General features: G+C 38.6%; 1 protein-coding gene across 1 annotated transcript in view; it reads left to right on the top strand.

Annotated features, from left to right (window-relative positions):
• Positions 1 to 12,554, top strand: part of TET2 (tet methylcytosine dioxygenase 2) — a 141,497-nt gene that overhangs the window by 42,948 nt on the left and 85,995 nt on the right. Inside the window, exon 2 of the mRNA XM_020284514.2 lies at positions 593 to 738. The gene's annotated coding sequence lies outside the window, so the exon portion shown is untranslated. The remainder of the gene's footprint in view (positions 1 to 592; positions 739 to 12,554) is intronic.

Here is a 12,554-nt window from a genome sequence, read left to right as displayed (position 1 = left end):
ACACATGTTATCCTGCTTTTCCTTTTTCATAGCACTTAACACATTGTCTTGATGTGGTACATACCGAATAAATATTTGCTATTTGTGAGTAAAGTTAGTGCTACATCTCAACAAGGACAAGGGCTTAAACTGATGACTTTCGATCCTGGCTTCACCTTAGAATTACCTGGGGAATAACGTTTCATCTGAGCCCACCTAGTCAGAATCTCTGAGCATAAATGTTTAGCTTTGCACCAGGTGATACTCATGTAAACCAGGCTGAGAAGCAGTGGACTCAACAGATGAAGGGATCTAAGGCGATGGTTCCCAAGTCCAGTTGATTATGTAGTCAAGATGTGGGGACCAAAGGTGCTTTGGGCATTGCAAAGTGCCCTACAAATATAGATAATATTATTATGGTACAGTTGAGAGTGACATTGCTTTGAGATAGATTCTCTAACCCTAAATTTTTTAATAGCCAACAGCGTAAAGGAAATAGGTCATTATAGGTATCTAAAACCTTTTAAACGCTACATGATAGCTTTTATGCCAGATGATATATGTCCTGTTGCTTTTTGCTAACTTAAAAATATTCAAACACTGTCTTTTCTAGGCTGGCAAACATTCAGCAGCGCACTCTCTCAAGACTGTTTACCTGCCTTTGCTCCTGTTGAGTGACCACGCTTGGAAGCGAGAGATGGACTCGGCGGCAGCCGGCAGGACATGATCCCGGTGGAGCAGTGAGAGACAGAGCTGCTGGTGAGACAGTGGGGTGGGCGATGCCGTTTTGCAGGTGTGAGTTTGTTCCAACTTAATGGTTAATCTCCCTTCCAGCCTTCAACTCTAAATACCTTTGCACTTTCTCAAATACCTTCATTCTCTGTGCTTTGGACACATGGATTAGATTATAAGGTCTAGGAATCCCCTAAAGTTGTGTGCTGACTTATCTGTATTTTTTCTAGAGAAAAATAAACATTTTCACCAGATTCTCAATGTCTATGAATCTTTTAAAAAGCAGTAAAAATCATTCATATATAACTATAAACATAGAGACATGTGGTATCTGTAATCACATGTTGCAGTATTTCTCTTCTCCACTTTTACCTCATGTGTAACCACTGCGTCTCAATCTTGTTAAGGACCAAATACGTGGTGTCTGTAGTTCTTTGCTGGTCTGACAAGTCAGCCCCTATCCCACCCAGGCAGCCAGATTCCGGGACATTTTGGCACCATAGAACTAGCAGAAAGTAAATTATGGCAGATCTCAGGAGAACCTATGTGGTTGTTTTTTTTAATATGTGATTTTCTGAAAATACAAATAGGCAATGACAGAGAGTGAGACACTAAAAACTTGTTTTCATCATGTTCTTATCATTGGTCTTAATAAAGATCAGTTTGCTCTAAATGTCAGTGAGCTGTTCCGCGTCCTAACATAAGGGTTGTCAAACCATTTTGACTTCTACGCAGGTATAGAAGTAGGGAAATGTATTTTTTTCCAAAATATTTGAGGCGAAGACTAGAATGAACTCTACAATATATCCCTTTGCCTATACTGTAAGCCAGTTAAAATTAAAGGAATATTGTAGGGAAGAAACTGGAGGTTAGGTAGCAAAAAAGAAGAATTAGGTATTTTTTTCCTCTGTAACTCCTTTAGCAGATAATTCAGTGTCAGTTTCACTGAATCTCCTGTATGCATTCAGCATAATATATCTTCTAAAAAGCCTGCAATCTCTGCCCTCACTCCAGACACCTAAGTATATAAGTATCCACCCTGCCACTCGATACTTGTTAGAGACTGTCCTGGTGCTGAGAAATCCTTTGTGGTGTGCACTTAGCTAAACGCTCATGATACTGGATGTTGCCATTTTCAAGACATAGGGCAAGTTCACCTGTCTAGATTACCTTTCTACTCTGGGAATTTTAGGTTGCTCTGCGAGGGAAAGAGACTTCAGCACAGTAATAACTCTCAGAATGAAAATTTTCCCCTTGCATGCTTGTATTTTTAGAGTAATCATTGTCACTGAAAATAGACTTCCTCTTTCCCCTCTCATGCTGGAAAATCTTAGGTAATTATGAATAAAGGTTTCTTTACTTTTCCCCTCCCTCCTTAATGATTGCCTTACCTTACATCATGAGAACTGTGGCCTGTGGCCACTCATTCTGTTCTTGTCCTTTACATGAAAACTGAAAATGTCTTTTTAAGATGGAATTTTTACTGTTTAGTGAAGTCACAATGTTTGAAGATATTCTCTGCTTGGAGGTAAAGGGCAGATAAAGAAGTACAAAGTTTATGGAAAAGTATAAAATGAATGACTAACATAAAAAGAGGACAACAAATTAAAATATTAGCTTCTTGCAAAAAGATTTTATAAGTAGCTCTCTGAGGAGTTCTACCCCCAAAGCCCCCCAAAAATCTTAATTTTTCTTTTTACAGTTGGATAAGCTCAGCCTAGCACTTATTTTCAAAAATAAATAAGCCTTGGGCTTATTTTTAGCCTGGCACATAGTAAGTTCTCAATTTTATATTAGCATTTGTTTTATTATTATTTATTACTATTCTGTCTTCAGTGTTTAAAATGAATTCATTCAGAAGTATTGAGCATGCTGTTGAACTTAGTCTTAGAGTCTAGAGTGGGAGAAGAACATAAACAAGAAAAATAGGAATGTGCTAAGTACCGTGAAGTGCTAGGATATATATATATTTTTTTTCATATATATATATGAAAAAGGAAGTTGGGTGGCATGGTAAAGTAGTAATTAAAGATATAGTAGTCAAGGAAGGCAGCTTTATGAGATGATGTTTTGAGTAAAATTCTGATAGAGATGTAGAAACAGGCCATAAAGTTAAGTGGGAGAAGAGCCTTCCAGGGAATAGAGAAGAGCGTGAAGACCTAGAGTAGGAAAAAGCTTACTCAGAGTGAAGCACAGAGAATCAGAGCATCTTATACCGTTTGATCATATCCCATCAGTAAACATTTCCCCATATACCCAGGTAAGGGACAGACGCAAGAACTTCAGAAGGTCAAGGAATGGCCAGGTCCATCTGGACCGTAACAGTAAGGGGGGCTTCACGGGAGAGTGGCAGGGCTCGGATCAGATCTTGAAGGATAGGAAGAATTTGGATGGGTAAGGAATGACATCCAGTGGAGGGAAGTGGAGGGGAAATAGCATGACATGTAGTGAAATTAGAGGTGTTCCTTTGAGGGCAGGGGGGGCCAGGCAGCGGGCAGGTGATGTGGAGGCAGAGGGGAGGCTGCTTTGTAGAGAGTTCATGTTGGCAAGTAGTGAGAGTGAAGATGGAAAAGCAGGGTAAAGCCAAATTTTGTGAAACCCTAAAGCCAAGCTGAAGATTATTTCATGCTGTCCTGCAATTATTGGGGAACAATTAGAGCAGGTGAATGTAGCAAGGTGAATTTGTGTCCTTAGGAATATTATTTTTATAAATTTAGAAAAGTAGGTAGTTGGAGTGATTTGGGAAATTTAGAACATGGATTTTAATAAGAGAGAGAAGAATGAAAAGAAGAATGATAGATCTGATATATTTTAAGGAAATCGTGAGGATTTACTTACTAATTGCATATAAGGAATAAAGGAGGCCGGGCGCGGTGGCTCACGCCTGTAATCCTAGCACTCTGGGAGGCCGAGGTGGGCGGATTGCTCGAGGTCAGGAGTTCGAAACCAGCCTGAGCAAGAGCGAGACCCCATCTCTACTATAAATAGAAAGAAATTAATTGGCCAACTAATATATATACAAAAAAAAAATTAGCCGGGCATGGTGGTGCATGCCTGTAGTCCCAGCTACTTGGGAGGCTGAGGCGGCAGGATTGCTTGAGCCCAGGAGTTTGAGGTTGCTGTGAGCTAGGCTGACGCCATAGCACTCACTCAGCCAGGGCAACAAAGCGAGACTCTGTCTCAAAAAAAAAAAGGAATAAAGAAGAGTCAAAGATTTAAAGTTTTAAAATGACCAATTAAATGTTGGCATTAAAGGAAAAGGGAAGTTGGGGTATATTATGAGTTTGAATTGAAGGTGAGTGAAGTAAGACAATCCAATGTAGATATCCTTTTTTTTTTTTTTTTTGGAGACAGAGTCTCACTCTGTTGCCCAAGCTAGAGTGTCATGGTGTCAGCCTCGCTCATAGCAACATCAAACTCCTGAGCTCAAGCAATCCTGCTGCCTCAGCCTCCCAAGTAGCTGGAACTATAGGCATGCACCACCATGCCCAGCTAATTTTTTTTTCTATATGTTTTAGTTGGCCAATTAATTTTCTTTCTATTTTTAGTAGAGACAGGGTCTCAGTCTTGCTCAGGGTGGTTTCAAACTCCTGACCTTGAGCAATCCACCTGGCCCAATGTAGATATACTTAAGGCTACTTAAGGTAGATTTTATATAATTGTTGACATATGGGCTGAATTAAATTTCTAAGAGAAGTTTTTACTATGCATTAAAAGCCCATGTAAATACTAACATAGTGCAAAAATTATTTGCATGAGAATATTAGCATCCAAATTTTATATTTTTTTTTTTTTTTTTTTTTTTTTTGAGACAGAGTCTCGCTTTGTTGCCCAGGCTAGAGTGAGTGCCGTGGCGTCAGACTAGCTCACAGCAACCTCAAACTCCTGGGCTCAAGCAATCCTCCTGCCTCAGCCTCCCAAGTAGCTGGGACTACAGGCATTCGCCACCATGCCCGGCTAATTTTTTGTATATATTAGTTGGCCAATTAATTTCTTTCTATTTATAGTAGAGACGGGGTCTCGCTCTTGCTCAGGCTGGTTTCGAACTCCTGACGTTGAGCAATCCGCCCGCCTCGGCCTCCCAGAGAGCTAGGATTACAGGCGTGAGCCACCGCGCCCGGCCTAAATTTTATATTTTTATATTGAGTTGAAGAGACAGAGAAATCAAAACTTTATTGACTTGGGACCATTAGACAGACATCACCTAGTCCAACTGAATCATTTCATGGAAGGAAAAAGGATGCCCAGAGATGTGATATGACTTCCCTTAGGCCATTCATTAGCTATTATGAAACCTGGTCTGGACCCAGGACTCTGTATTAAGAATTTCTACCTGCTCTCCAGTTAACACTAACTGTCTATAAGAAGTGTTGGTGGTTTGTATTTTGCCAGTTCACTGGTGGAGAATAGGATTAGAAGGTTTAGCTTGCCCATTAGTGCTGTCTTGTAGTCACTCTTCTAATTAATATGGACATTTTTTTACCCTTTCTCATGAAACGGCTCTAAGTTGTTTAAAAGCTTCACTCTCCTTAATGCATTGTTTTCTCCCACATACAGTCATTGTTGACATTTTCTGATTTACAAGGTCATCTATTTCTTCAATCGTTTGAAAAGGAATAGGTATTTCTAATGCTGTACTCTTTTTCTGTTTATCTTTCAGAAGAAAAATGGGTTACTCTTTGGCCTACAAAACCATGGGCCTACAGAACATAGATCAAACTGTCTGCTCGATTTTCCTGATCTGGTTCCTGATTATCTTCAAATCTAAATCACTACCCAGACTTTAAAATTAAGACTTCAGTGTTCGTTCCTTACTGAACTGAAATTCACGGTCTTTGTTCTAGCAAGCCCGATCAGTTTATCCTTTGAGTCATAGGATTTTAAAATGAAAATAGACCCTAGGGATCATTGAATGCAGTGCTCTAATCAAACTGTATTCCTAAAATAGTCTTTCTGCTTCCCATCTGTTATTTGTTTTTAATAAAATATAACTATTTACTAGCAAGTAAGCAGAAATGAATTTAAAAGGGAAAATGTTAATTTTTCTGTTGATAATAGCTCTACAATTCTTTCTTTGAATACTTTAGACTCTCTTGATAACACACGCCTCACGGTGTTTTATACAAGTCATAGCTGAAACCATGTGAAAGCGGAACCTCTCTCAAATGTGGTGTCTTGTGTGTATGTTAAGGACTGGACTGGTGGTGCTAGCCCGTCTGTCTGGAAAGGCTGACTTGGAGAAGACCATTGACGTTCTCAGGGATTCAGCTGAGAATTTTGTCAATCCCTGAATTCACAAATAGCTTTATAGCATTTTTGAATGGATGAACACCCACATATGATGTGTCCTTTGAATTTAGAGCAAGTAAGCCACGCTGAGATAGACTGTGCCCTGCGAGAGCCATTTCACCGTTCGTGTTTCAGTTTCCTCATCAATGGGTGCAGTTTCAGCTGCCGCTATTGATCTCAGGATATTTAAGCAGAAATGAAAGTCTTGGTGCAAACACTTTGTATTCTGAAAGAAATCTGCAGTGCAAAGAAAGCACTAGAAATGCTTACCCTTCTTCACGGACGTTAATCTGGCCAGACATTTTTGTCAAAATGTGAAAATAGTATGAGTTATCTTAGCTTTTCTTTTCTGTTTGTTTTAATGTTGAGAAGATTGGGAGAACAATTAATGTCTTCCTAAGAGAATCTGTTATCATGTCCGTGGGAGGTTGGGTCCAGGAGCCCTCTTAGATGCCAAAGTCCCTGCTCAAGTCCCTTATATAAAATGGCGTCTTTCCTGTAACAGACACATCCTCCCATATACTTTGAGTTATCTCTAGGTTGTTTATAATACCTGATACAATGTGAATGCTATGTAAATAGTTGTTATGTTGTATTGTTTAGGGAATAATCATAAGAAAAAAAATGTATACATGTGTAGTACCGACACAACTATCTGTTTTTCCCCCAAATATTTTTGATCTTCTCTTGGTTTAATCCATGAAGGCTGGAACCCATGAATGCCCATGGGGGGGCATTGATGTTGCCTGTATGTCTCAACACTTTTATAATTCTCAACCAAGGGCACAGACAGTTTTGAATCTTGGTGGGGGTCTTGGAAGGACATTTTAATAAAAAAACCTTGGCCATCTTCTTAAGATCTTAAATCCTGCTCACACTTGCATGTGCACACGCGCGCGCGCAAACACACAACATCCTTTCTTAAATCCTCTCACCAGCTTGCTTCCTGCTTTGTTGGTACTAAAGAATTTGTGGAGAAAGAATTTCTGCCATTTCCTTTTCACCCATACCCCAAAACCCAGCGTAGACACACCTTTACCCATTCTATCCACTGTTCAGAATCTTCTCCCTTCTTCCCTGAATTAATTTTTGAATTAATTGTTCCCTACCTCTTCCTCTATTCTTCTATTTGTTTTTTTTTTTTTCAGGTGGTCAGCTTAAAGTGCCCCGATGTGCTCATTCTTAAATGCAAATCTGATGATGTACATCCCTTCTTAATACCCTCTTATGGGGACCCATTTTCAAACTTTACTAAAGCAGTAGAAACTTCCCCCTCTCCCTGACATTTTTGCAGTTAGAATGGACCCAACTGGCCTGTGCAGACATGGATGTGTGCAGGGTTCTTGGGCGCACCACCCTCCTCCTCTTCCGGGTGGCCCTGAGTAGCTCTGTGAACTCCTAGGATTTAAAGAACTCGGTTCAGAAAACCATCTGCCTACATACAGGAAACAGATCAAACCGTGTGCTTGATATTCCTGATCTGGCTCCCGACTGCTCTTCAACCTCCTCATCACCAGATTTTCCCTCAGGTTCTGTGATGTCATTAATTCTAACTCTTCTTAGAGCTTGAACACTATATTTTACATATTCAAGTCTGTACTTACTGTGTCTCTACCCAGATGAACTGCCCTTTTTTCTTAATGACACAGCTCAGGTTTCTCATCAGGGAAGCTTCCTATTTGTGGCACTTTTGTTCCTCAAACATCACACTTTATTGTAGTCATTCGTTTGTGCCTGTCTTCTCTACAAACTCATATCTCTAGGACAAGGGCTGTGTCTTACCTTTTTATTCCTAACATCTCGCACAATGTGTGGTTACATAGTGGGCTTTTAGTCACACTCTTTAATAGAAAAAGTTTACTGTATGATGTTCATATGTTTTATTTCTCTTTGCCCCCACTGGTTCCCTCTTAAAACAGATACAGCACGCGCCCATTAACGTGATAATTTCATATGCAAAGTTCCATTATGTCAGAGCTTGAACCCAAGAGAGATTTTAATTGAAACCAACACTTATGGGATATTTGATACTTTAATTTTTTTTCCCTAAAGTATCCCACCAAAGTTAAATTTGTGACAGTTGTATTTTATGAGATTTGGACTATTTTGGGAGACTTCAGGGATGTGTTCAGTGTTCTAATTTCAATAGTATTAATGAACATAAATGTTTCACTATAGGAGAAATTTGGGAGCTGATATGAATTATATTTGATGTTATTGGGTGATAAGTTTTGATGAATAAACATTCTCAAGGCCTTGTATAGTGAATGAGACATGAATACAGGAGCTATTTTGAGAATTACAGAAAGTTTAGTTGCTGGTAGATTTTCTTATCCAGCAGTTTTTTGTTTTGTTATGTTTCTCACTCTGAGAAGAGGAAAATGGTCAGTATTCTTTGGAACGGTTAGCTCTTGTGGGAGGCCGTATTTTGGGGTTGCTGTCTAGGCGCCGTGTAATGACATCAGCACACAGCCAAGAATGGATGCAAGTTTGCAGGGAAACTGCACACAGATGCGAGACCTCTAGAGAACCCTTTAGGAAAGACCTCTGAGCTCCAGGTTCCCTGACCAAACAGTAAGTGATTATTAAAATCCATAGCTAAGGAGGACAATACATATAACTTCCTAGATCAAATGCAGAATTCAATATTTGGGTATTTTAAGTGTATTTCACTTAGAATAAAAAACAATGGCACATATTTATTAATAAAATATAAAACCAGATGGTCTCTAAAAGGTTTTTTTTTCCCTTACTCAGCATTAGAATTTTTTTTAAGGTAAGAGATGGTATTTTAGTTGTCTCTGTTTTTTCAAAATTTTTACTTACTGAAAGTGAATCACTTTTTAGACATTTGAAAAATTGAAATTACTATGATGTTTATTCTGTTAGTGAGTTTTCCTAGAGTAGCAAGGTGGAAAAGCATAGCTGGATGCCTAGCACATAGTACTCATTTAATAAATGCTTTTTGGTTGAGTGAAGGTGCTAATGACTTATAGGAAGGAAAATAATATCAAACTTTTAACTTAGCTTTTATTAATAATGTGGAAGATATTTGTCTTTATTGACACAGGTCAGAAACTGGAATAGATCATAAAATGCCAACTTCAGATCTTTAAGGCCAGTTAAAGGAGACAGAAGGGGGAATGTTTGGGAAGAGAAATAGTAGCCAGAAAATACAAGAGAATATTTCCTAAACTTCTGAGAATCAACATTTTTACAAAATTCTATAATTATCATCTGAGAAAATTATGTATTTTAGCTTGATGAAAATGAACATTCTCTTTCCATACCATGTATGAACCTTCTTTACTGACTTCCTAAAGAGGACTAATCTAGCACCTGACTGGGTTCTTCTAATAGAAATTGGAAACTCACTGATTTATTTTTAGAAAGTTCTAATTGTTTAGTATCATGTTGCATTAGAATATGTCACTCTAGGTCTTCTTAATTAAAGAATGTTGGATCCATTTTTAAATTAATGGTCCCTTAAATATTAAAGTTTGGTATTTGGTATCTTAGATATGATCTGATCATCATAGGGTTCTCCTCTAGTTGCCTGGACACTGTTCACCTATTAATATAGTCCCTTAGTCACACTTGCTTTTTGAAAGCAAGACCATACTATTTAATCACGTTGAAGTAATAGTCATTTTTGTCTTTTGTTCATGCAAAAACCAAATCTCTTCCATCCTTCACTTCGTGATTGTGGTTTTCTAAGTCAAGTCGAAGATTTTAACTTTTAATTTATTAAATTCCATCTTGTTACCTTGGATCTTTCCGTTAAGCCTAGGGAAATACATAAAAATCTTTCTTGCATCCCATCTGTTGGTTTATCTACACATGTTTTATTATCTCTCTTTTTCATTTCCTCCATAAGTTTTATAAACATGACTTCTTCATTTTCTTCAATATTACTGATTAAAATGTTGACTTAATTTCATTTTGCAAAGAAGCTAATCATTGAAAGAACCAGTCATACTTATTAAAAAAATCAGAATCTTATATAAAATTTAGCATAACCATTATTCATGATGTCCCTTCATGTTTTCTATTTTTATCTCTTCCCTTTGTTGAGTTGAGGCATTGTGCATTTTACTTTATAGGAAAAAAGGATTTATTTTCATGCTATAAAACATCATACTTTTAAAACTTTAAAAGTTAGCTTTATATTTTCAATTGACAGCATATATAGATGGCCCTACAGACTGGAGGTTTTGCATCAAGGTGGGCACCTGAGCAAGGTCAAAATACACCCTTTATCTTTCTCCCTGTTCTCCAGAAAGAACTAGCAAACACTGAACTAGCCTGGCCTTCCTGAAATAATTTGAAGGCATTTGTTTCATGAGTTTGACACTTTCATGAATCATGAACCTAAGGATGAATTAGAAGGTAGGCTTGAATGTGCAGAAACAATTTTTTTTTAATTTCTGAATTTGTGGTTACTTTACCTTTATTTAGGGAGAGAGAAAGCACTATCCTTTTGTTTTTGCAAATAATGCATTTTTCTTCCTTGATCCATGGGTAGACATTTTACTTATGACCGATTTATCAGCATAGCAGATACTACATTTAATATTAGGTAATGATACATTTCATATTAGCTGATAGAAATGTGAGAGTGTTTGGTTTAAGTCACATTAAAATATGAGCATCAGCAGCTTCAGCCCCAGTCCACCACTGCCCAGAGTCAGTCCTGGCCACCTGAGGACTCAGAGACACCTGCCCAAAGCCCAGTAGCAGGGACTCCAACCTCCTTCCTTGCTGTGGTCCTGTGACTCAGTCTTGCCCCTGCTCTGCCACTGTCCAGGGGCTGTTCTTTCTACTTTGGGAACTGATGGGAGGCATGCCTGTCCGAGCCCTTGGTGGCAGGCCCACTGATCTTGGTCCTGGAGTGCCCCTGCAACCTCTACTCCACTGCAGTCCAGAGTCAGCCCTGCCTACCAGGAGACCCAGTGACAGTCATCCATGTCCCCGGTAGCAGCCTGCCAACCTCAGTTCTCACTGTGCACTCCAAAGCAGCCCGATGGCTTGGGCCCAGCCCTGTGCTGTCACGGTACAGAAGACTTTCCTGCCCAAGGAACTGGACAGCAGCCCGGATATGCCCCAGCAGCATGTCCATGAGGCTTGGCTGTGGGTGTGGTCTTTGAAGCAACCCTGTGGCCAGGCCTCAGCCTCACTTGACGACCATCCTAGAGGCCATCACAGGAGCCACGCCCATCTCTGTCCCTTGTGAGAGTCCTGCCTTCTGCAGACCAGACTGCAGAAACAGAAATAGCCTCATGACCTTGGTGATTGTTCTTTTCTTTTGAAATTCTGTTTGCCTCAAAGGCAGTAGTTTTTGGCCTCTTTTAAATAACACAGTATTTTTAGTCATGTCATAACTTAAATTGATGGCCACATTAAGCCCTCATTTTGCAATGTACTCCTACTTACATTTTTTTTAAAATCTAAACTTGACTTTTTATTACTTGTAATTTAATGAAGAGAGCAGCATTCTTTCCATAGTTTTTGTAATACAATTATTGTCAACAAAGTGGTGAATATACCATGTTAACATCATAAACATGTTATTGTGAAAACATGAAATGACTATTGACTATAGCAGGTGGAATGAAAATGGTTACCTTCAACATTTTCTGGAACAATGTTGAGTATGAGTAAATAAAAACATCAAGTATAATTGAATACCTGGCCAAATATTTCTTAAATGTCTTAAGAAATGGAAACATCGGTGTCCTTGGACTTCTCTTATTATTTTGATCCCTAGCTGTATGCTTGGCACAAATAAATGTTTGCAGGTGAATCATGATTATCATTGATTTAATGGCTAAAGAAGAGAGTAGGGAAAGTGCTATATATCAATATCAAGTAAGTTGCTTTACAATATTTTAATATGAGATTTGGGAGAAAAATAAGAGTGCCATATAATTATGCTATATTAGGAGCTACTTCCATTCCTACACTGACCATGTAAACTCATATTTGGCATATATATAATAATTTCACCAGAATATACAAAGCACCAAATCAGTTTATAAGATAGTTAAAAAACGAAGTGATAGGAGAGGGTTTTAAACTAAGTATTTACTGGAAAAGAAGCATATTTCCTTTTTTTTTTTTTAACAGAATCTAATTGGTTATTTATTTTCTTTCTTTCTTTTTTTTTTTTTTTAAGAACATGATTTTTATTTCAGCATATTATAGAGGTACAAATATTGTTAGGGTTACAAACATTGCTCCTGCCCCCTCTCTCCCCCCCCAAATGTCCAATCCCCTGGTGATGTCATCGCACACGTTATGGAAGCATGCATCCCTTTCCTCCTCCCCACACCTGCCTGCCCACCACCAGTTAGAAAGTTTTTTTGTTTGTTTTGTTTAACATTTTGGTTACATTGTATATCTCTGCCTCTCCCTAAGAAGGGTTAGAGTTATGCCCTCCCCCTCCAGAATGCTCGTCCCATCCCTAAGATTGGGTCGTCCCCCACCGAATCTCTGGTGGGTATTGCCACCATTTGAAAACCGAAGTTTAAAATCAGTCAGTACCAATTTGATGG

The sequence above is a fragment of the Microcebus murinus genome, chromosome 27, assembly GCF_040939455.1.
Source record: "Microcebus murinus isolate Inina chromosome 27, M.murinus_Inina_mat1.0, whole genome shotgun sequence".
Classification (NCBI taxonomy): Eukaryota; Metazoa; Chordata; class Mammalia; order Primates; family Cheirogaleidae; genus Microcebus; species Microcebus murinus.
The sequence above is the reverse complement of the archived record's forward strand: the minus strand, read 5'-3'. Positions and strand labels throughout refer to the sequence as shown.